The sequence below is a fragment of the Lagenorhynchus albirostris genome, chromosome 2, assembly GCF_949774975.1.
Source record: "Lagenorhynchus albirostris chromosome 2, mLagAlb1.1, whole genome shotgun sequence".
NCBI classification, from domain to species: Eukaryota; Metazoa; Chordata; class Mammalia; order Artiodactyla; family Delphinidae; genus Lagenorhynchus; species Lagenorhynchus albirostris.
In genome coordinates this window covers 128,223,195-128,245,160 of record NC_083096.1, presented here as the reverse complement: position 1 = coordinate 128,245,160, position 21,966 = coordinate 128,223,195, and the positions used below count along the sequence as shown (strand labels likewise).

The following is a 21,966-nucleotide window of genomic DNA, read 5'->3' as shown; positions in this document are numbered from 1 at the left end:
TGTCTCTGCCGCTGACTCCGGGCTCTTTCTTTGGTCTTGAAACTGGCCAGCACAGGCCTTGTAGGCCTGCCGGGTGCAGCCCAACACCTGCGGAACTTTCCAGTGAGTTTCTTTGGTGTTTGGGGGGGGGGTCCTCCAATTCTTAGGGGCATCAGAAGCCCCTTTACCTTTCCTCTTCTTTCTTCTGCAGTTTCTGATATCAGGTGGGCCATGCAATTATTGGCAGCTTGTTCCTACTGACGCAAATTTTGGAGTTCAAGGAAACACTGCCTGCCAGGTTTGGGTCCATGGGTTTTTGGTTTTGCTAACCTAGTGGCTGTGAATGTTTTACTGGTGGGATTCAAGGAGATTAAAAAACTGCTATACTGGCCTTCCCTGGTGGCGCAGTGGTTGGGAGTCCGCCTGCTGATGCAGGGGACACGGGTTCGTGTCCCGGTCTGGGAGGATCCCACGTGCCGCGGAGCGGCTGGGCCCGTGAGCCATGGCCGCTGAGCCTGCGCGTCCGGAGCCTGTGCTCCGCAACGGGAGAGGCCACAGCAGTGAGAGGCCCTCATACCGCAAAAAAAAAAAAAAAAAAAAAAAAAAAAAACCTGCTATACTACCTGGTTGCACAAAGTGGTAAATTTACTAAAAATCATTGAATTGTACACTGAAAGTGGGTGAATTTTATGATATATAAATCACACCTTGACAAAATTAAAAAAAAAACAAAACACCTCACAAACAACCCTGCACCATTACCGTGATATCTTACCAGAATTCTCCTTGTCCCTAATCACGTCAACAACTATCAGTAGACATCAAAGGAAAGTCTCAATGATAGAGATCACCAGTTCTCCCCAGGTCCCTTTCTCCTCTCCTGCCCGGGCACAGGGAGAGATCGCTTTCCCCAGCCCTGGAACTAGCTCTCAGCGGTGAAATTTGATCAGAAGTGACGTGTGCTGCTTCTGGGCTGAAGCATTTAAAGCCGGAGTGCTACCTCGACACTCGCTCTTCCTCTACCTCTGCAACCCTATAAGCACTGCAACTTAGCCTGTCCCATTCTGACAACTCAGCGTCTACCGGGAAATATGGTGATGCAGGCAAACAAAGAGAAAACGAGAGGGCAACTCAGAGGAAACAAACGATTCAGAGAGAAGACAGAACTATCAAAGTCTCTTCTAAACATGTCCATCCTGTCTCATTTGTTTTACCTCAGAACTCTAAACATTCATAGCCCAGATTTGCTTTATAAAAAGTACACTGATGTGGACCCAAATAGATAGCTTTTCTATCTTAAGACCATTATGCCCCGAGCTAGGTTTGATGGTCACCTGCACAAAGAGCTCACCAAGCGGCCACTCTCACAGAGCCAGCATGACACTGGTCACCACTGTCTACCCCACTCATCACTTCTAGGAGAGCAAGTAGAGCCAGAGATACCTTTTCTGAGTTTCCTCATGGCCAAGACCTTTCCTTTTCTAACACTTGGTGGATGGTAGGAAGCCACACACATCCCTTTCAGTAAACCAGTCCAGATGTGAAGAACAACACATGGAAAATAGGGCAAACTGAGCTAGAGGACCTGGAAGTAAATGACAGCAATGCTAACTGTGGTCCTGTCACCAGGAGAATGAAGCCCTGGACTGATGGTGGAGGGCAGTTCATCCCAGTGGTTAGGCATTGAGAACTGGTATGAGACAGGTTTGAGTGGAATCCCACCTCTACCATTTATTAGCTGCACAGCTTTAGGAAAGTTCCTCACCCTCTCTGAGCCTCATCTTACCTGCCTTGTTCTTTAGGTCTAAGGATTAAATAAGATAATACATACACAATATTTTATTTAGTGACAGACACTAACAAGCATTCATTAAATACTGGGCTGGGTCTTCAAGGTGGTGATTTGACCTCTTAAAACTCCCTGCTGAGAAAAAAGATCATCCATCCTTGCTGTTTGACCTCCCTGGTCTGAGGTCAGGGGATTGGGTAGCACACTTGCTTCAGGCCCTTTGTAGTTTTACAAGACTTGTAAGAGCCTGCATGGAGTTGGTGCAAAATAGAATTGCAGGGAAATGTCTGCAGGGAGCAGAACTGCAATGGAGAGAGCTCCAGGTGAGCTGTGCAATTCAACATGATCACGTTGGCTATTTTCACGGAAACGACTCTGCAGTAAAACAAAAACTTGCACACTGTGACCAAACGTTCCGCAGAAACCATCGCTGACGGGGTAGATATGGTCTTTCTGTGCTGTGGATACACATGTTTTGTATCCCACCCAGGGACCCTGGTGTGGGGCAAGACCAGGCTGAGCTGCAGCCTTGGAAAGAGACCTGGAGGGGCAGGGGGAGCCACCTGAGGGCTGACTGTAGGCTCTGTGTGTGTGTGTGTGTGTGTGTGTGTGTGTGTGTGTATGTGTGTGTGTGTGTGAAAGTTGCTCCCTCTGCAGGTTATTTTGATCTTCCAGGCACAGAACATTTGCGTGATCTTTGCAAAACCCTTTTTTTTTTTTTAACATCTTTATTGCTTTACAGTGGTGTGTTAGTTTCTGCTTTATAACAAAGTGAATCAGCTATACGTATACATATATCCGCATATCCCCTCCCTCTTGTGTCTCCCTCCCACCCTCCCTATCCCACCCCTCTAGGTGGTCACAAAGCACCGAGCCGATCTCCCTGTGCTGTGTGGCTGCTTCCCACTAGCGATCTATTTTACATTTGGTAGTGTATATATGTCCATGCCACTCTCTTTTTAAGGATTCATATTGATGATGAAAGGCCGTTCCACAGAGGCGGCGAACAAAGGAACTTGGCTGGACCTCTGGATGGGACATCCCCTCTGCCCCTCTGCCCAGTGTGTCCTTAACTGCACTCATCACCTGCCTCCCAAACCTATTCCTCCTCCTCCATTCTCTAGCTCAGTGACTTATTAATTACTAAGTCCCCACACTTAGTCATCATGCTGAGAACCTGGGTGCCCTCTGGTCTCTTCCCCTCCCTGACACCTGCCTTCTTCTCTCCCTGTGTCATTCATAAAATCTGGCTGACTCTGCCCCAGAAACACCCTAGTGCTCACCACTCCTTTCCACCACTGACAGGGTGCTCAGTATTCCTCTCACCTTGACCTTGGCCATGGCCAAGTGGACACCTGCCCCTAGCCACACGCACCCCACCATTTCTTCACGGTTCTCCAGAGCCTTCTTTTCTGAAACCAGGCACACACCCCACTAAAACTTTGGTGATACTATTACTAAAAAAAGAAGGGGGGGCTTCCCTGGTGACGCAGTGGTTGAGAGTCCGCCTGCAGATGCGGGGGACACGGGTTCGTGCCCCGGTCCGGGAAGATCACACATGCCGCGGAGCGGCTGGGACCCGTGAGCCATGACCGTTGAGCCTGCACGTCCGGAGCCTGTGCTCCGCAACGGGAGAGGCCACAACAGTGAGAGGCCTGTGTACCTCAAAAAAAAAAAAAAAAAGAAAGAAGGGGAGTGTAGGTACTAGGAAGCAGTCTTTGTCACATGCGATATGAGCCAAGCGCTGTGCTAAGCAATTTACATAAATCTCTCACTTAATCATCAAGGTTTCATGAAGTAATGCATGCAGAACCCCACTTTAATGTCATTCTTTTTCCTTTCCCCCCAGTAAGACTTTCCCCAGGCAGCCAGAGATCTTTGCTCAGAAGCTGGTGAAGTTCCCTTATGGAAAACATTATTTCCTATTTAACAAATAAGAAAAGAGAGGCTCAGAGAGGTTAGGTAACTTGCCAAATGCCACACAGTAAATGAGGAAGCTTAATGTTATCTCAGGTAATCTGACTCCCTAAGTCACATGTTTAACCACTTACACCATACTAAGGATGAGTAACAGGGTCCTTGCACCTCAGGAACACCTGGGCTAGCAGGAGAGATAGATATAAACAAATAACTCCTCTAAAACATGCTACCTACATTAATAAGGTATGACTGATATTCTGGAAACCTCAGGAAATAGAGGGCCGGTTCTTTGCACAGTTTGGCTTTTGCTCTGCATCAACGTAGTCTTCACAATCTCAGATCTAAATATTTCCTTACAAATATTAGAAAGTACTGTTATTTAGAGAATGGACCCAGCAGAATGATTGTTCCCTACCTAGCTATGCTTCTGTGCTCCCCATATTGCACCCCCGTCCGTGGAGAGCCCTTTAATCCTGCTGTTGGGATCATGAGCATATTCTGATAGGCTCTGTCCTTTGGCCGTTGGTAAAGTTGCAAAGGGTACTCCCTTTATGGGGTTGCAGCAGACAGCTCATAAAAGCAAACCCCCGAAGATCTATCCATCAGCTCTTCTCTCTCATTGATTACTAATGGGCCCCGGACCTTCATTTCCATGGGGAGCACTGTACAGGTATATCTCTGAAACAGGTATCCTCCTTCCCTCCCATACCCCCATGTTTTACTTCCTCTTTGAACATGTGTTAAGCATGTATTTCTGCCAGGTACAATGCTGAGAGCTGGGATGCAGGGACAATAAGACATAGACCTCATCCCTAGAGAAAACGTTTTCACAGTAACAGGAAAAACATGAACTTTAGGACATGAGTGTCTCAATCATAATTCCAGCTACACTACTTTTTAGTTGTGTGACCTTGACAAGTTACTTAGCCTCTCTGGGTCTTAGTTTCCCCATCTGTAAAATGGCATAACATAGGTATCTACCATATAGGGTTGTTGTATGGGTTACAGTGAGAGGATTACATATAATGCACTTAGAACAGTGCCTGGCACATGACAATGCTATGTAAGTATTTATTGGTATTCGCATACAATACGGTCCTGAAAGCTGTAATTTGATGGCTTTCATTTCTCCCGAGATAAATCGCACAGCATGCTGTGTCCCCTGGGTCATTGTAGCCTCTCAATAAAGTTAGGAATCATCATGCTGTCATTGTTGCAACTTGAATGGAAAACTCTGGATTGTTTTAAGTAAGTTGTTATTTCTTTCCTTGTTGCAGAAGTGTGAGGAACACAAAACTGACCTGTTAAGGGAATTTTCTGGGCATGTCAACTTTTGTGTCAAGAGACAAAACAATGGTGAAGACCTAGTCGTGAGGAGAGGCTGAAAGGCTTAACTATACATCCAGTGGAGTTTAGCACTCCACCGCCCAACAGAGGGGACGAGAAGAACAAATTCAACCAAGCTTCACCGTCCATAGGATGTTTATCATCTGTGTGTGTGTGTGTGTGTGTGTGTTGGGACTGCCAGGTCAGGGAATCTGATCTCGCACTATGGTTGAGGAAGCAAGCATTTTAAATTATTCGTGGGTTGGGTGTTTTCTACTAATCAGACCATTTCTTTTAAAGGTGCTGTTAGGAATGATTACTACTCTCCCTGGGACTTTATTTTCTTTTTATAAAATTAAGTAGTCCTATGTGTTTGAAGTAGGTGAACAAAAAGGAGCTGTCTGGTTTTGTTGTCTAAGCAACTCTGCCTGCATTGTCACCTGCATCACTTTTTTTTTTTTTTTGGCGGTACGCGGGCCTCTCACTGCTATGGCCTCTCCCGTTGCGGAGCACAGGCTCCGGACGCGCAGGCCCAGCGGCCATGGCTCACGGGCCTAGCCGCTCCGCGGCATGTGGAATCTTCCCAGACCGGGGCACGAACCCGTGTCCCCTGCATCGGCAGGTGGACTCTCAACCACTGCGCCACCAGGGAAGCCCTGCATCACTTTTTAATTAAAGCCCCTTCCAAGTTCATGAGTAGGAACTGCACCCCCGTGCCTGAAACCACAGAATCATTCACACTACAGATGGTTCAAGAATGGCACGCTACAAACATGGGCAGACAAAAAGATCATGCATGTTTATATGACTTAAAGCTTTGGTTCAAGTGTTTCTACAAAGACAAGCAGGACAGAGCAGCCAATGTTATCTCAGAAATCATGATATTGCTCATGATCGGGCTTCACTCCCTTACCTGAATCAAAAAAAGTCAAAACAGAGTGATACTGCAGGTGAGCCAGGAGACAGATGAACGTTCGATTCCAGCTGCACCACTTACTGTGTGTCTTGGGCAAGTTTCATAACTTTTCTGAGCCTCAGTTTCTTTGTCTTCACATTGGAGCAAATACTACGGCCCTACAATCTCTTATCTCCAATCCCCAAATCCCCAAACTATAAAAATGGACATTTTTTTCCTTAACTCATTTAGCAGTGAAATCTAATTGATATGAATTAATTTGCCATAAAATCCTACCTTGAACTGACATGAAACTTTTTACAGTCTGTGTTTGTTTTATTTAATGTGAATATACATGTTTTGCTGTATATTGTGAATATATTCACTCTGGGGGGGAGTATAGCCCCAGACCATCAGGTACAGAATAGAAAATGGTTACAACACACTTTTGCGCTGAAATCGAGAAATATCTGAATTCCAGAATACATTGGTCCCAGGGATTTTTGATAATAGACCATGGATCCATGCCTTCCTCACAGGAATGTGAGGGCTGTGTGAGATGGTGGGCTAGAGCACCTGGGTCAGCCCTGCCGGGGCATTTTCCTTCCCCTTTGCCCCACTGAGCCTTTCCCACGTGCAACGTCCCCCTTAGGTGGCAGCCGGTGAAGTTAGTGCACTTCCGCTGTCAGCCACTCCCTTGCTAGTTTATAAACTCCTTGAGGGCAGGGATTTCGTGCCAATGATTAGCAGCACAAAGTCCATGTTCAACAAATATTTTAAAAAAGAATTCAGCACTCATTTAGTAGGTGTCTGCTGGGCCTCAGAGTCTCCTGATCACCTGCCAGGTGGAGGTGCCTGGCAGAGGATGTTGACTTCGGGTGCAAAAGAAAAGGGAGGCATGGAGTCTTGGGAAAGCCAGCAGGAGAGGCCCACCCTGGGGAGGCCCTGGCAGGGACCCTCTGCATCTAGCTTTGCCCTCACAGTCCTGATGTGCCTGTCATCGCAGGATCATTGTTAACACTCACTTTTACTCTTTGATCCTCAAATGTGTCCTCATTTGGATAGTAAATCATGTGGTCACCCTATGCAATGATCAAGAGCAGGGAGGCTCAGGGTGCAAGCCTTTTTTTTTTTTGGCCTGTCCTTTAATTGAAAAGAGAGAAGGGGTGGACCTACAATGGGAAGGATTGAGGGGTAGAGGAGACACAGAGGAGGGTTGCTAGCAGCTGTCTCGATCCCACCTAACTGATTAAGAGCATAGACTCTGCAACATGTCAACTAAAGAACATAGGGTACTGGGTTAACTGGTTGCTCCCCCAACCCCCAAAAGATATGCTCACCTTCTTACCCTAGGAACTTGTGAGTGTGACCTTATTTGGGAAAAGGGTTTTTGTAGACGTAATTCAGTTAAGGATCTTGAGAAGAGATCACCTGAATTATCTTGGTGGGCTCTAAATTAGATGACAAATGTCCTTGTAGGAGAAACACAGAGGAAAGACACACAGGGAGAAGGAAGAGAAGGCTGTGTGAAGATGGATGCAGGGATTGGAGCGATGCAGCCACAAGCCAAGGAACGCCTGGAGCCCCAGAAGCTGGGAGAGCCAGGAAAAATCCTTCCCTGGAGCTTTTGGAAGAAGCCCCTGTTGACGCCTTGATTTCAGACTTCTGACCTTCATAATTGAGAGAATAAATTCCTATGTTTTTTTTTTTGTTTGCGGTACGCAGGCCTCTCACTGTTGTGGCCTCTCCCATTGCGGAGCACAGGCTCCGGACGCGCAGGCTCAGCGGCCACGGCTCACGGGCCCAGCTGCTCCGCGGCATGTGGGATCTTCCCGGACCGGGGCACGAACCCGCGTTCCCTGCATCAGCAGGCGGACTTTCAACCACTGCGCCACCAGGGAAGCCCAATTCCTATTGTTTTAAGCCACCAGGTTTACAGTAATTTGTTACGGCAACCCTAGGAAACTAGTACACATAGGGTGGGTTACCTAACCACGTGAACCTCAGTTGCCTCATCTGAAAATGGGGATAAGATTGGACCTACCTTACAGGGTTGCTTGGAGGAGTAAAAGAAATTATACGTGTTAATTGCATGCCACTAAGTAGTACCTTAACAGACGGTAACTGTTACCAGGGCTGATGAGCGGCAGTACTGAAATGCTGCTTTCATCCAGCAGATGGCGGAAGATGGATTTGCAAACCAGAGGCCTTCATAAAGTTTAGTGCACCCAACATAAATTAGCCTTCCTAGCTCACAGACTGAAGAGGATTAACCCTCACCACCTCAAAGCAAGCTTTCAGCTATGTAGACATTCAACTGATTCTGTTATCCTCTGACCATTGTACACAGTAGAGGCAGGCATTGGTGAATACAAAGAGTGGGTGCAAAAGAACACACCAGGGTTCTAGGCCCAGCTCTGTGACTTCACTGGGACTGTTTCCCCCGCTATAAAATAACCATAAAATGAAATAGGAAGTGCAACACACATTAGAGCGCTGTTGTGAGGCCACAATGACCCAAAGTGTGAAAGTGCTGGGAAAGCAAGATGCTGTGAAGCACAGAGGGGCCCAGCGGAGATTAATTCTGCAGAATCAAGGTCATTCATGTATTCACTCGGCAAACACTGATTTGTGCCGGGCATGGTGCTGGGTTCTGGGAAGCTCACGTTCTAGTTTGGGAGGACGAACACGCGACAAAGGTGTGCACAGGACATCCTTCCCCTCAGATGCTGGGGTAACGTTCCAAGTCTGGGTTTTGGCTTAAGAAACAGATTTGAATAAGCAGTCACCTTGGTAAAACGTTTATACTGCCTTCTAAATTTCTTTTAAAACTTCCATCCTTGTAAAAAAAAAACACAACCTACTGTTTATGGTTAAGTGAAGAAAGAGAATTGCAGGACCGTATGCACAGAAAGCTCTTACACCTGTCTTAACAGTGGCCAATTCTGGGAAGGGGTGGAGGTGATATTCAGAAGAGTTGGGCTTTTCCCCTTTACTTTCTATACTTCTATATCATTTACACTTAAAAAATAAGCACACATTGCTCTCTCCATTAAAAAATAACAATAATGATATTTTTAATAAGCCTGTCACCCCCCAAACTCTTCTGCCCTCACTTGGCTAATTCAAACACAGTGATGTGCACTAATGATGGAGTGAGTTGTCTCCCGTTTTGAAAGAAAATTAAAAGGAAGAGAAAAGTCCACATTTGCTTTTCTTTGTACTCTTGTAAAGAGGTCATCTAACTGGAAGTGATCCAAGCAGTTTTAAAGCCCTTCTCTTCTTTAAAGTGGTTTGCAAACATTAGCTCAGCTACCCTCAGGGCCTCCTAGTGAGAGGGGTTCATGTAAGAGGTTGGTGAGTCACTTGGAAGTACCAGGCTGTGGGTGCCCTGTGTCAGCCGGTCACAATGCCCCTAACATGAGTCTGCAGCTTTACAGCATTCAAAGGGCTTTCTCCTGCATTATCGAATGTGACCCTTCTATGACCCCTCAGAGGTCTGGTTGGTACTGTTCTTCCTACATGAGAGATGGGGGAATAAAGGTTTTGGAAGGAGAAATGACAAGCCCAAGATGGGGGAGCTAGACAGCATCAGGGTATAACATCACTTATAAGTCAATTACTGCTCAGCACAGAAAAGATGATCTCAAATGTCAAATTCTCATGATATGCCTCTTCATTGGGGGATGGAGAAGGGAGAAGAGGAAGAGAAGACCGTTTTTCTGTCTTATCTTACCCTCCCTTCTTTTCTTTTTTTTAAATAATTTTTTATAGATTTATTTATTTCTATTAATTTATTTTTGGCTGCATTGGGTCTTCGTTGTTGTGCGCGGGCTTTCTCTAGTTGCCGCGAGCGGGAGCTGCTCTTCGTTGCGATGCGTGGGCTTCTCATTGGGGTGGCTTCTCTTGCTGCGGAACATGGGCTCTAGGCATGGGGGCTTTAGTAGTTGTGGCTCACGGGCTTCATTGCTCCGCGGTATGTGGGATCTTCCTGATCCAGGGATCCCCTGCATTGGCAGGCGGATTCTTAACCACTGCGTCACCAGGGAAGTCCCCCTTCCTTCTCTTCCTTCCTTCCTTCCTTCCTTCCTTCCTTCCTTCCTTCCTTCCTTCCTTCCTTCCTTCCTTCCTTCCTTCCTTCCTTCCTTCCTTCCTTCCTCTCTCCCTCCTACTCAGCTGGGAAAAAAGAGGTAAGGAAGAGAACCCTGTATTGTAGATAATTACAATTCAGGAATCAGGCAATTTTAAATTATGCCACAGATTTGAAGGAGTGTGGTAGAACTATGTTAAGTCTCATTTATGTGCAAATATTGAAGAAATGAGAAGCTTCTGAACTTGTAAATCGGTTGAGTTGCTTAAGTTGAACGCAGGTGAACCTGGTCATTTGCAGATAACGTTCACACTTTTGCCACACGGGGGCGCCACCATTGCTTGGTAGGTGGACGTACGTGCCATTCTGTCAGGATTGGTCCTGAATTATGGGAGCTTAGCATTTTACAAGGTTTTCAGGGATGACTCCTCCCTTCTCCACCCCACCCAAATATAATCACTCTATTCAGCATAATAAAGGCTCAGGAAGACATAGCTCAGAGGAAGGCACCTAACACAGCTTGGAAGAGAGAAGGATGAAGTGGCTCCTGGACGTATGAACTGGGTCATGATGGAAATGATGTCCATTCAGGCATATCTTTCTCTGCACTGTCTTCTTCCACCAGTCTGTGAATTTCTCAGGGGTAGGGTCTGAATTTATTCTTCTTTCAAACCCTCTCTCCTCAACCAGTGTCTGGCAAATAGAAACTCATCAATATGACTTTTTTCTTTCAAAAATATGTTTTAATATGGAGAATTTCAAATATCAATATACACAAAAGTACAGAGAATGGTATATGAGTTCCCTTGTACACACTATGCAGCTTTAACAACTATCAACTCATGGCCCATCATCTTTCCTCTATACTCTCCATTTCCCCACTTCCTCATCCTATTATTTTCAAGTAAATCTTAGAAGTAAACCCATAGATGTGAATATTAGGGTGGGTATAAGACATTGTTGAAAAAAGACAAGAGAAGAAGAAAATTTAACTGCTAGACTTCTTTCACTGCTTTGAATTGCCCAATGGGTGCGGTTGTGCAGGGAGGGTGAAGAGGAGATTTTTGTGGAGGTCTAAGGTTTTTATGGGACACTTTCCAATCATGAGAAAAACTGAGAAAGCAAAGAGGAAGGAACAATGCTCACTGTGTGCCAAGCACTGTGCATTATTGTTTTACTTCATCCTTCCAGGAGATACAGGTATTATTATCCCATTTTAAAGACGAGGCTCAGAGAGGTTGAGTGCTGTCTCTAAGGCAAAGCTAGGATTGGAACCCAGCTCTGTGTGGCTTCAGGGTCTGTGCTGCTAATGCTCTGATAAGATGACCCCTGTGATGCAGGCCTAGCAAAATCCATCCCTGCCCTGAAGCTACTTATGAGACTTCCCTGGGCTACAAGCTCTTGTCTTCCTCTCAACCGCATGTGAAATCCAGCTCTGTGGGCTACTCCAACCCAGGAGGAGGGAGGGTTTCCATGCCCAGGATGAAAAAGGGAAATTAAGTTCCCTATTAAAAAGAAGGCCATTTCCTCCTGGTGCTTGTCCCCAGTAAGTGACAGCCAGGAGTCTGAAAAGCCTGTAAATACATTTGTGAAGGGTTAAATATTGAACTACACACCCGGAAGTTGAGATAAGCCATTTGTGGGAAAAATCCAAGAGATTGTGCTTAAATGTGTTCTTGGATAGAGGAGGCTGGGCTTGACTGTGACCATGAGGGAGTAAACAAAGCCCCAAGTCCTCTGGGGGTGGGAGGGCCACGCTGTCAGAGGCGGGCACGGGCCAGCCTTGGAAGCTGAACATGGCAAGTCTCAGGGGCACACGCTGGCGAGGTCCGTCCATTCAGCATCCAGGCAAGAAGCAAGCTTGGCAGGCAGACCTGAGCAGTGAGTTTCACTGGGCACAGCAACCCCTCTAGCGGAGGAGAGCAACGCAAGCGATTCAGCTGCGAGACGTGGCTACTGCTAAACCATCACCCCTGCCCCGATTCCTTGCTCACGAAGTCTCTGCTGGATGATTTGGCTGCTTCTGGATTCATTTTTCAACAGGCAAAGAACAAGGTGCTCCAGCCAGTGTGAACTTCCAGTACTCTTGAAAGTTGATTTTCTCTTTATAAGTGAATCAACTGGCTTTCTCGTGACAACTTGGCTTTCCCGCTAATTTGCCTTCAGGGAGGGAATGGTCTGATCTCCCTACCAGAGTGTGCTCTCTGCCTGTCATCTTTATTTCCCTTTGGACCTTGACAAATGGGATCATGTGGCTTATACCTCGGTCTCTTGTGTGTGCCTGGTGAATGCTAGGATACCTGGGGAAGAAGACCCCAGGTAGAGAGGACCCACAGAGTCAAGTCCTGGTCTGGCGAGAGAGCCAGCCCTGCAGGTGGAGAATTCATCCACCAGGCAGTGAAGGCTACCACCTAGGGTCTCTTAGGAGAGAGCAGATGAGCCTTCCCTAAGGATAGCCCCTGGACCACAGTGACACGAGGGCCTTAGCACAGGGAATCAAAATCCTTCCTGTTCGCAAGGAACCAAGTTTGGATCCCTTCACCCCTAGGCAGGCCTGATTTTCCAGTTCCATTGAGGAGCCTTCCTGCCTTACTCTCACAGGCATGTGACAAAGTGGTTCTGCAAAGCCAGGCATTGCCATGTGACTCCCTCACTCAAAACTACTACCTATGACATAAAGTCCAAACTCCTTGGCAAAACCAGCCCTTGTGGCAAGAGGAATGAAAAGGTTCTTGCTACACTATCTCATCAAATCAAATCCCCTTACAACTGTAAGGTGTATTGTTATTTGAAACACTGAAAATAAAAATTGTCAAATAAACTATGATACCCCATTGATGATAAGATACATATGCTTTCAGATAGGTTAAAATGTGGAAAATATTTGCGTCTTAAAATCACTGAAATATGGTATTTAATACAAAAGCTTGGGGGTATAACGGTTTTCCCTGTAAGGGGAGAGACATGATTCATTTTGGAGGAAAAGGTTGCTGTCGTGTAGGAGCACATCATGACTGACCTCATTTATTTATTATTTTGAGAAGAGCTGGCCTAATGTGCCTAGGCCTGGGTAAGTGAGAGCAAATCAGACAGACAGAGGAATTGCTCTGCATAGTAAGAATAAGGTAACAGGAACCAGAGCTTTTCTTAGCTGCCAGGACAATGAGGAAGGGGAGATATGAGCCAGGTCTGTACACAGAGTGGTCTTCCCAGTGCTGTCGTCACTCTAGAAGGACCTGGGAGCTTGGAGATATATCCCTGCCTGACCCCACTCCCACGGAGGCAGATTTAAGTGGTTTGAGATGGTCTTGGGCATTGGCCCTTTCAAAGCTTCTAAAAGATTCTAACTGGTGAGACAGAGAAGGTGGGGTGACAGGAGCCTAAGAAGATACAGCTGGCTTGTAAGAACTTTCCTTTAGTGGAGGTGGCCAAGGGAAGCTGGGACCACCATGGCCAGTGTTTCACATAAGCTGTTTCCTATTCTGTGCTGTGTCCTTTTGCTCTCCCCAGCCAGCAGCGTAAGCTTGCCATGCCCACAGTCGTGAGAGAAGAGTCTGGAAAGGACTGAGGGGTGCAGAAGCCGATGGCAGCAGCAGAGGCTGAGAGCAGCGCCGAGCCCCAGTCACAGGTGAGCTGCAGTGCCACGTGGCCCAGGAGAGTCTCGCCTCCACCAGAATCACACTGAATCCTCAGCGATATCAGGCTTCCTGCTGTTCACGGCATAGCTATTTCAGCTTTTTCCATTTGCATATTGAACAAAAGGATCATTCTAGAAAGCTGGAGGACTTGGGGGACATTCAGGACCAACCCTTTGGTTACACTGAGACTTTTATTATCTGGTTCCTGCCCACCTTGTCCAACCCTCTCTGCACCCCACCTCCACCCCACATGACTTGGAAAATACTCGTTCCTTCTTCAAGATTGAGTCTGAGGTTCATGTGCTCTGAGAAGCCTTTTCTGCACCCTTTCCTCAGCCCCCATCCCCATCCCCATGGGAGTGGATTATTTCCTCCTGCTGCCACTCTGGGTCCTGTGCAGACCTCTCTCAGAGCGGCTCTGTCCTGGGCTGAATTGTGTTCCCCCAAAGTTGTGCTGGAGTTCTAATCCTCAGTACCTCAGACTGTGACTGTATTTGGAGACAGGCTCTTTACAGAGGTAATCAAGTAAAATGAAGTCATTAGGCTGGGCTCTAATCCAATATGACTGGTGTCCTTATAAAAAGGGAAAAATTTGGACACAGACATACACAGTAAGAACGCCATGCAAAGACTGGAGTCACGCTGCCACAAGCCAAGGAACTCCCAAAGCTAGTAGACAGGCCTGAGACAGAGCTTTCCCCAGTGCTTCTAGAAGGATCATGACTCTGCTGACACCTTGATCTTGGAGTTCTAGCCTCCAGGACTGTGAGACAATAGATTCCTAAGCCACTCAGTTTACGGAACTTCGTTATGATAATCCTAGAAAACTAATACAGCTTCCAAAATATCAGTGCCTTTATCTTGTTAGTTCCGTTACCCCCACTAAATTACAATTCCCTCAAAAGCAGAGACTGTTTTAGTCGTCTTTGTACCTCATCTAATGACACCTAGATATTTGTTGAATGAATCAGCGACTGCAGTGCCTCGTCCAGTTTCCTGAATTTACTCTCAGAAACAGGACCAGGTGGCAAAAAAATGCCCTGGGGCTTAGCCTGGTTGCTGTGATCCACCCTGGCAACAGCTGTCCAGGAGCATCCTTAGTAACCACAGGAATGATGATTACTCTGTTTCCAGCTCGGATTCAGTGGTCATCAAATTGTATGCATTCTTTCAGTCAGTCAGTCACTTGATAACTTTGAATGACTCCCATGGGCCCAGTTCTGTGCTATGAACTGGGGATATAGAGGTAAATAAGACCAGCCAGGCCCAGGATTCATGGAGTCGCTATACTCACAGGAGAGACAGATTAAGTAATTATGTAATTACAGTGATGCTAAATGCTAAGAGAAGCAGCACAGGATACCAAGAGAATCATTAACAGAAGAATCTGGTAAATTCCAGAAAGCTTCTCAGAGAGAGTGATGTTTGAGGGGTTCAGAGAAATAAGCTTGACAAAAATGGTAGTGGAAGCGTGACCTCTGTCAGAAACACAGCCCATGCGAAGGCCATTGGTTCAACAATTATTTGTGGAGCCGTTACTATGGGCCAAGCAGGTGTTCTGGGTCCTGGGCCCACAGCTGAGATAACCGCCAATACAAATCCCAGCTATCGCGAAGCTTACATTCAAGAAGCCAGAAGGAAGGGAGCAGGAAGAATGGAAGAGGAAAAGCCATGGCGGGGATCTTCAAGGACATGAAATGCCACCGGTCTGACCCACGGAATCTGCTTTGATCGCTGCTGGGCTTCCCACCCGTAGAACAGTGCCTGGTACACGGTAAGAGCTTGATACGTGATTTGCTGTGGTTGGATTAGATTCAGCGAGGAGGGTGGAGTTGAGGTGTGTGTGGTGACTCTGATACAGCCTGAGTTAACGAGCACGAACGCCGTCAGGCCCTTTCACTTTCACTGTCCTGTTTTTCAGTGCTACTCAGTAGTAGGGTTGGTCTAATGATCCCTAAACCCTTCTGGCAATAAGGCTTTCTCAGCCTGTGAGTGGTATTGTGGCCTGTCCAGTTTGCAGCCCAGACTCACAGCTGTTGGCATTCTTCACCTAAACTAGGTTGTCTAGCTCTCAAGTGCCAGGATTGACTGGCCTAGGAACCTCGGAAGGAAAATACCGTGTCCTTTCCGTTCCAGTGGCTTCCTCCCTGGTTTAGGTCACCATGACCTCGACTTTGGGCCATTAAGTGAGGGGAGAGGCCCAATCCAGCTCCAAGGTAGATGATTCTATTGTTTAGGAAAATACTTTGACAGACGTTCTGGTTGATAGAGGCAGATTCCGTCTCCCTCCTCTCTCCTCCTGTTATTTTTTTTAACACAAAATGTTTATTGTAGGAAATAATATAAAATACACAAAATCAAATACAAAATAAAAGTGATCCAATATCCCACCAACAAGAAATAACCAGTGTTTGTGTATTTGGACTTTTCCTCTGCAGTTATAGCTTGTAGGTGTAGGTGTATTTATATTTGCAAAAATGAGATTATGTATATAATACATATCAACTTGCAACTGACTTAACCTTAGGACTTTATTACAAGTATCTTTCCATGTTAAGAGATATTCATAATCTCGCTATTTTAAATTCTGGCCTGGAGTGCTGTTACAACCTCCCGAATTTGCCATTTCCAGTTCTCACCAACCTGTGAGCAGATTAGTCTTCCTGAAGCATCATCCTGCTCATGTCACTTTCCTGTTGAAACCCTTTGAAATGCTTCCCATGCCCCATGTCCTACAGATGAAGTCCAAATTATTTCACCCAAAATTTGAGACCCTCCACGATAGGACCGTCCGCCCAACCTGCTTGTTCATTTTTACCTTCATTGTTTTTCCAGATGTACCCAATGCTCTAGTGAAAGCCTAGGGTTTTTCTCAAGGTCCTGACTTTCCCATCTCTGTTCAGACTGTTCCCTCGCTCCTAGAACGCCATCCCCGCCAACTCTCCAGCTACTAGAACCCCTGGCCACCTTCTAGGCCTGGCTCAGATGCCACCTTCTTCAGAAAGCCTTGTTCCACTCCAATAAATATACTAGGAACGGAGCCAAGTGTTTTATTCCTTGGGGGGGGCAGGGCGGGGGGATGGGAAAGTCAGTTACCACCACTTTGTCATTGCTTAAAACATACTGTGCTTCTTTGGATGTGCATGTGTGTGCACACACCAACACACACATTATGGTAAATTGTGCAAAGGAGGGTTAGTTACCGGGCAGACTTAGGATCTAGGACTTCACTCCCATTAATGCTTTTCTCATTTCCGGAAAGTATTTGTATACATCTACACATCCACATGGGTGTATACACAGATACAGATGTGTATGTGTCCATGTGTGCATGCATACGTATGCAGGTGTAGACAGGTACATGAGTGGGTGGGTGGGTATCAAGAATCTCACAATTTATTTTCTGGAAGCCGCCGCTTCTAAGGTACAAGCTAAGCTTCGTACAGCATTTCATTAGGGAGCTTCCAGGGGGAAAGCACCTGAGTCATAGTCTTCATAAATTTGTCTGCCTCAGTCGAGAATCTGGCTGCTCCTTGGTTTTGTGCGATTAAATTGACAAATAGCTCTTAGTAAACCCGCCGAGCTTCCGTAATTCAGTTTGGGGACCGTGAGGCTTGACGGTGGGGTGATGTTCTGATTGTGGGCGAGTTCATGTTTAACCAATTCGATTGCGTAGGTTAGCTCCTGGGCGAGCCCTGATACTTGGGAGCCAGAGTTCCTTTCATGTCTGAGAAACTAGATTTCCTCAGCTGTGGGGATCAACCCTACAGGACTCCAGCATTTCAATGCTGCAAAAATGTCAAGGACGAGAACGGGAGGGAGGTGGACACAGAGACTTTTCCCCAAGAGACGCTTACATTTCCAGTAGTGCCTCTGTGGGGAACTGCCTTATTTCAGGGTTATCAGTATGTAAACATGCACTTCCCTCCCTCCCCTGCGGCTGCCTTGCCAAGGGCTTGCCTGACCTTCGTCCATTGTTGATCCTGTAAGCTCCAAGACCTACATGGAAGGATCCGTGCTGGGCACATGTGAGGATCTCCTGGTCCTCCCTGAGCCTTTGTTGTTGGTGGTGAGGTGTCGTGAAGATTTTATTCTAGACTCTGGCTCCTGTCGGTTTTTTCTCTTTCCCCTCTAGTCTCTCCTTCCGTGATCTCACCCACTCCCATGGCTTTTAATGCCACCTATAAATGTGGGAGTAGTTACCATATATCTCCATTTCAGTTCTGTCTTCTGAGCTCAGACCCCTGTCTCCAACCACTGACTTGTCATCACCATCTGGATATCAGCCTGGCATCACAAACTCGACTCCTTTAAAGTGACTTTATTAGCGGTCTCCTAGACTTGCCCCTCCTCTTTGGTTTCCTATCCAGAGGATGACCAGCGCCAAACATCTAGATAATCAAGGAGGAAATCTGGGAGGTGTCATCACTGACACTGCCTCTCCCTTTCACCTCCCCTGCACCCCAATCCACTGCATGATCGGACAGTCATCAAGTCCTGCATCCCAATAACCTCCCGAAGAGTTCTCACTTCTGTCCATTGCTCTGCATTTCACTGCCGGCACCCTGTTCCCCAACACCAGACACCAGAGCCTCTTGCCTGGACGAAGCCTCAGGTCCATTCTTGCAATCTCTAATCTATTTTCCATGTCGCAGCCAGAAAGATTTTTTTAAAAACACAAATCTAATTATGTTACTCCCCTGCTTAAACATGATCAGTGATGTCCCATTTCTTGTATTAAAAAACGCCAATCTGTTGCTACGGCTCAGCGCGCCCTGCCTGACCTGGCTACGCCCTCCTCATCAATGTCCTCTGGTTTCCTTATGCCTTCCTTCTCTGACCGCTCAGGGCTCTTGCCTCACAGGCGCACTCCTATCCCTTAGACCCTCCCTGCTGTCATGACACTTCTTTCCTCTTTGTCTGGTTAATTCTCATTCATCTTTTCACTTCCAGCTTGAATATTCCTTCCATAGGAAAATCTGCAACCCCTGGGACCAGACTAGCACCCAGGGATGCTAATTTGCACAGCATCGTGCTGCTTCTCTGTACTGCTGATCACAATGACTGCCATCTGGTCAACCATTTGTTTTATATATATATATATTTTCACTAGTCTGTAAGCTCCATGAAGTTAGGAACTGTATCTTCTTTTTCAGTGATGTCTTTCCAGCACCTAGCACAATGCCTGATATTTAGCAAGTGTTGCACGATAAGTATTTGTTAAATGCACAAAAGATGTTCTAAAGCTGGATCTTTCTGATATAGTGGAACACATTAGTAATTTCTGTCAGTGTCATTCTAGTTTTGAATGGCTCTGGCCTTCCTCATTTTGTGTGTATGTGTGTTGACTGGTTGTACATTTTTTGATGAATGCGTCATGAGCATTTGCTGTAGCTGGGTAAGGCACTGGGTACCAGGAATCAAAGTCGAATTAAACTGTGATCCTGCCTTGAAGGAGTTTACCAATTAGCAGCTCAAGTTCATGTTTTCATGGAAGGACACAGACAATGGGAGTCTTGGGAATTTCCGTAGAAGCAAGGTCACCTATACCTGTTACACTCCATGAGCTCATTCACTTAAGAGTAGGCAGGGCATCAGAGGAAAGGTTATGGGCCCTCGTGGCTGAGCCGCTGTGGCTGTGTCCAGGTTAACTGGAGTCAGAGTACAGCCCAAGGTCAGGAGGGCCGAGCTGACTCATCCTGCAACGAGCGCAGTCAGGGGTCAGGCCAGGTAAGGTGAGCACGTTGGGGTTCACCCACAGGGGAAGCAGACAGAGAGGACCACGGTGGCTCAGACACAGTTGGTCAAATCCTTGGCTGGTGGCATCTCCCCAACAACCGCAAGGCCCACTTGCAGCTGCAGCTTCTGTGTCCATCTGTCTGATGGCTTTGCAGCGAGGGCTGAGCCAAGGTCTTCAGCAAAGGTTGAGCAAAAGCCCTCCATTCGGGCAGAGCTGGGTCTGCCTCTGGCACCCTTTGGGGCTACGTGATTCTAAGCAAGTTCCATGAACTTTCTGAGACTCAGTTTTCCTTTTAATGAAACGTGACAGTACTGTCTGTCGCTCACTGGGGAGATGAAAGTATGTAGGGTGAGTGCTGCTCTGAGGTTGGTGCCGATCATTTACGTGCTCCTTTCCTCAAATTGTGCCACAGGTGTAGGTGTTGCTTTGGTGACCCTTCTATTGCTTTTCATTACTCTTCGGGCCCCTTATTCCCCCCACGTACTTTCTCCAGTCTTAGAGAAACCTCCACTGGAGGTGTGATGAGTAGGCTCTTTCTGTGCTATGGAGGGCCATGTGGAACCTCGTAGGCACTCAGCAAATATTTGTGAGGTCAGTGGTCGGATGGATGGAGGGATGGATGGAGAAATGAATAAATCGTGCATTTAAAGGCTTCCGCTGCCACCACAGTAACCATGAGGAACAATGAAATCGTTATGGGACGCCTTTTAATTTTTAACTCAGCGCCATCATAGACGGCAGACATCCTTTAACAGTCAGCCCCTTCAGGGATGGCTTTGCACCAAGTCACCCTGCCCCAGCACTCCCCTTCCTGAAGTGACCACACTCCCAGCCCCGTTCAGTGACTGACGATGCCTGAGTATAAATGCCCATCATCTCCGCCCCACTCCTTAACTCTGGAGGCCATTCTAGCTCCGGGGCAATTCCTGGCTGCAGCTGAGGCTGTCCCTGGGCCTTCTTCTGCATCTTCTGCTCCCTCCCCTCCCTTGTTCCAGGGTTCACCCCCCAGGGCACACCCTCACAAACAGCCTGCACCCTGAACTCCGTCTCAGAGTCCACTTTGCAAGAGTGAAGCTGCAACATACGTGAAAAGTCTAGGGGCGATCAGGCACAGCTGGGCAGAAAGTCAAGCTAAATGTGATCCCTGTCCTGCAGGCCTTACAATCTAGTGGAGAAGAGAGACCTTAAATAGGGCAGATTCAATAGAGGAATCCTGGTGAGATGGGAGACACTAAGGGAAAGGGTGGGATGAGGGTTTACAATAGGGACTTTGTCTCAGGGTCCAGGGGGGCCTCCCCAAGCAGAGGACCTCCCCAAGCAGGGGACCTGGAAGGTGACTTTACAGAATGAATAGGAGGGAGCCAGGTGGGGGATAGCCCACCCAGCAGAGGGGTCCACACGCTGTAGGAAGGAACTTGTGTTGGAGCAACTGAAAGGCCAGGGTGGCAGCAAAATTTTGATGTAAAGAAAGAGCTTTGTTTTGTGGGCTCCTTTCTTTCTTTGCCTCAACCCATCACTTCAAAGCCTCCAACTGCATGTGGACTGTTGGATGCCCGGGGCTTCTCTCTTTTTCTCTCTCTCTCCTTCTCTCTCCTCCTGTCTTCTCAGACCTGCTTCTTTCCTCACATCCACCTTTTCTCCTTCAGAATTAATCTATTCTGATCCCCTTGCACTTTTCTAATGAATCCAAAAAATGAATGACAATGCGTGTTCCTTCTCAGACCATCTGGCTTCTAAGGGCCTTTCATGCAGTAACTCGCTTGCAGGTGTGTGGAAGGATTATGCAGATAGGAAACAGCAGAGGCAGAGCCTGGAGCCAAGTGGCGGGGGGGGGGGGGGAAACCTTTGCTTAAATGCCATGCCAAAGGGGGTGAAGTATGGGAGCCAGGTCCTGGCAGGAGGGAGATGGACCCAGACCAGGAAACAGGTCAATCAGAGGCCCAGTTATCGGAGCGCCCGAAAGTGGAGAGTGAGGCCCAGTCAGCTGGAAGATGGTTGATTTGCGGTTGAGGTGCTTTTTATAGTCCTGCCCTGTCTCCACTTGGGAGCTGCAGTCTCAGGCCCTGCCTGTCTGCAGGTGTGAGTAATGCTGAGAGTGGCAGGCCCCGGGGAGGAAGGGAGCTTTCTGGAGCCAGGAACCATACCTGTCTACATTTTTCAAAGCTTTATCAACTTTGCAATTGAAGCAGTTTCATTTACACTGAGATTAAAAGTAAGTGTGAGCAATTAGGTAAATGATGCCTGACTTACTACTCCCTAAGGAAGTGTGAGAGACTAATCTTAAACTTCATCCCACCCATCAAATATTTTGATCATAATTGACTTCTTTGGACCTTTCTTAAGAATTTTGAATTTTTGTTTATTTGGGTATACATATTTTTTTTCTACTTAATATTTTTTTCAAGATTTTGTTTTGTTTTTCTCTTGCAAACTTTCAGTTCAATGACCTGTTCTCACCATGATGTTTTAGGGAGGAAACATCATCTTCCTTTTTCTTGCACTGTAGTGGTGAGAGGCCAGGGGTCTGTTTTCTCTCTGCAGAGCCTTCTGCCTGCAGTTCTTCATGCTCATCCAGGCTTCTCTCACCCT

General features: G+C 46.9%; 1 long non-coding RNA gene across 1 annotated transcript; it reads left to right on the top strand.

The window, feature by feature from the left end:
- The first annotated feature begins 13,505 nt into the window (after nucleotides 1–13,505).
- On the top strand, nucleotides 13,506–16,647 carry LOC132514708 (uncharacterized). Its single transcript, XR_009538905.1, has 3 exons — nucleotides 13,506–13,627; nucleotides 15,243–15,411; nucleotides 16,473–16,647. It is a non-coding gene; the product is annotated as an uncharacterized LOC132514708 (long non-coding RNA).
- The last annotated feature ends 5,319 nt before the right edge of the window (nucleotides 16,648–21,966 follow it).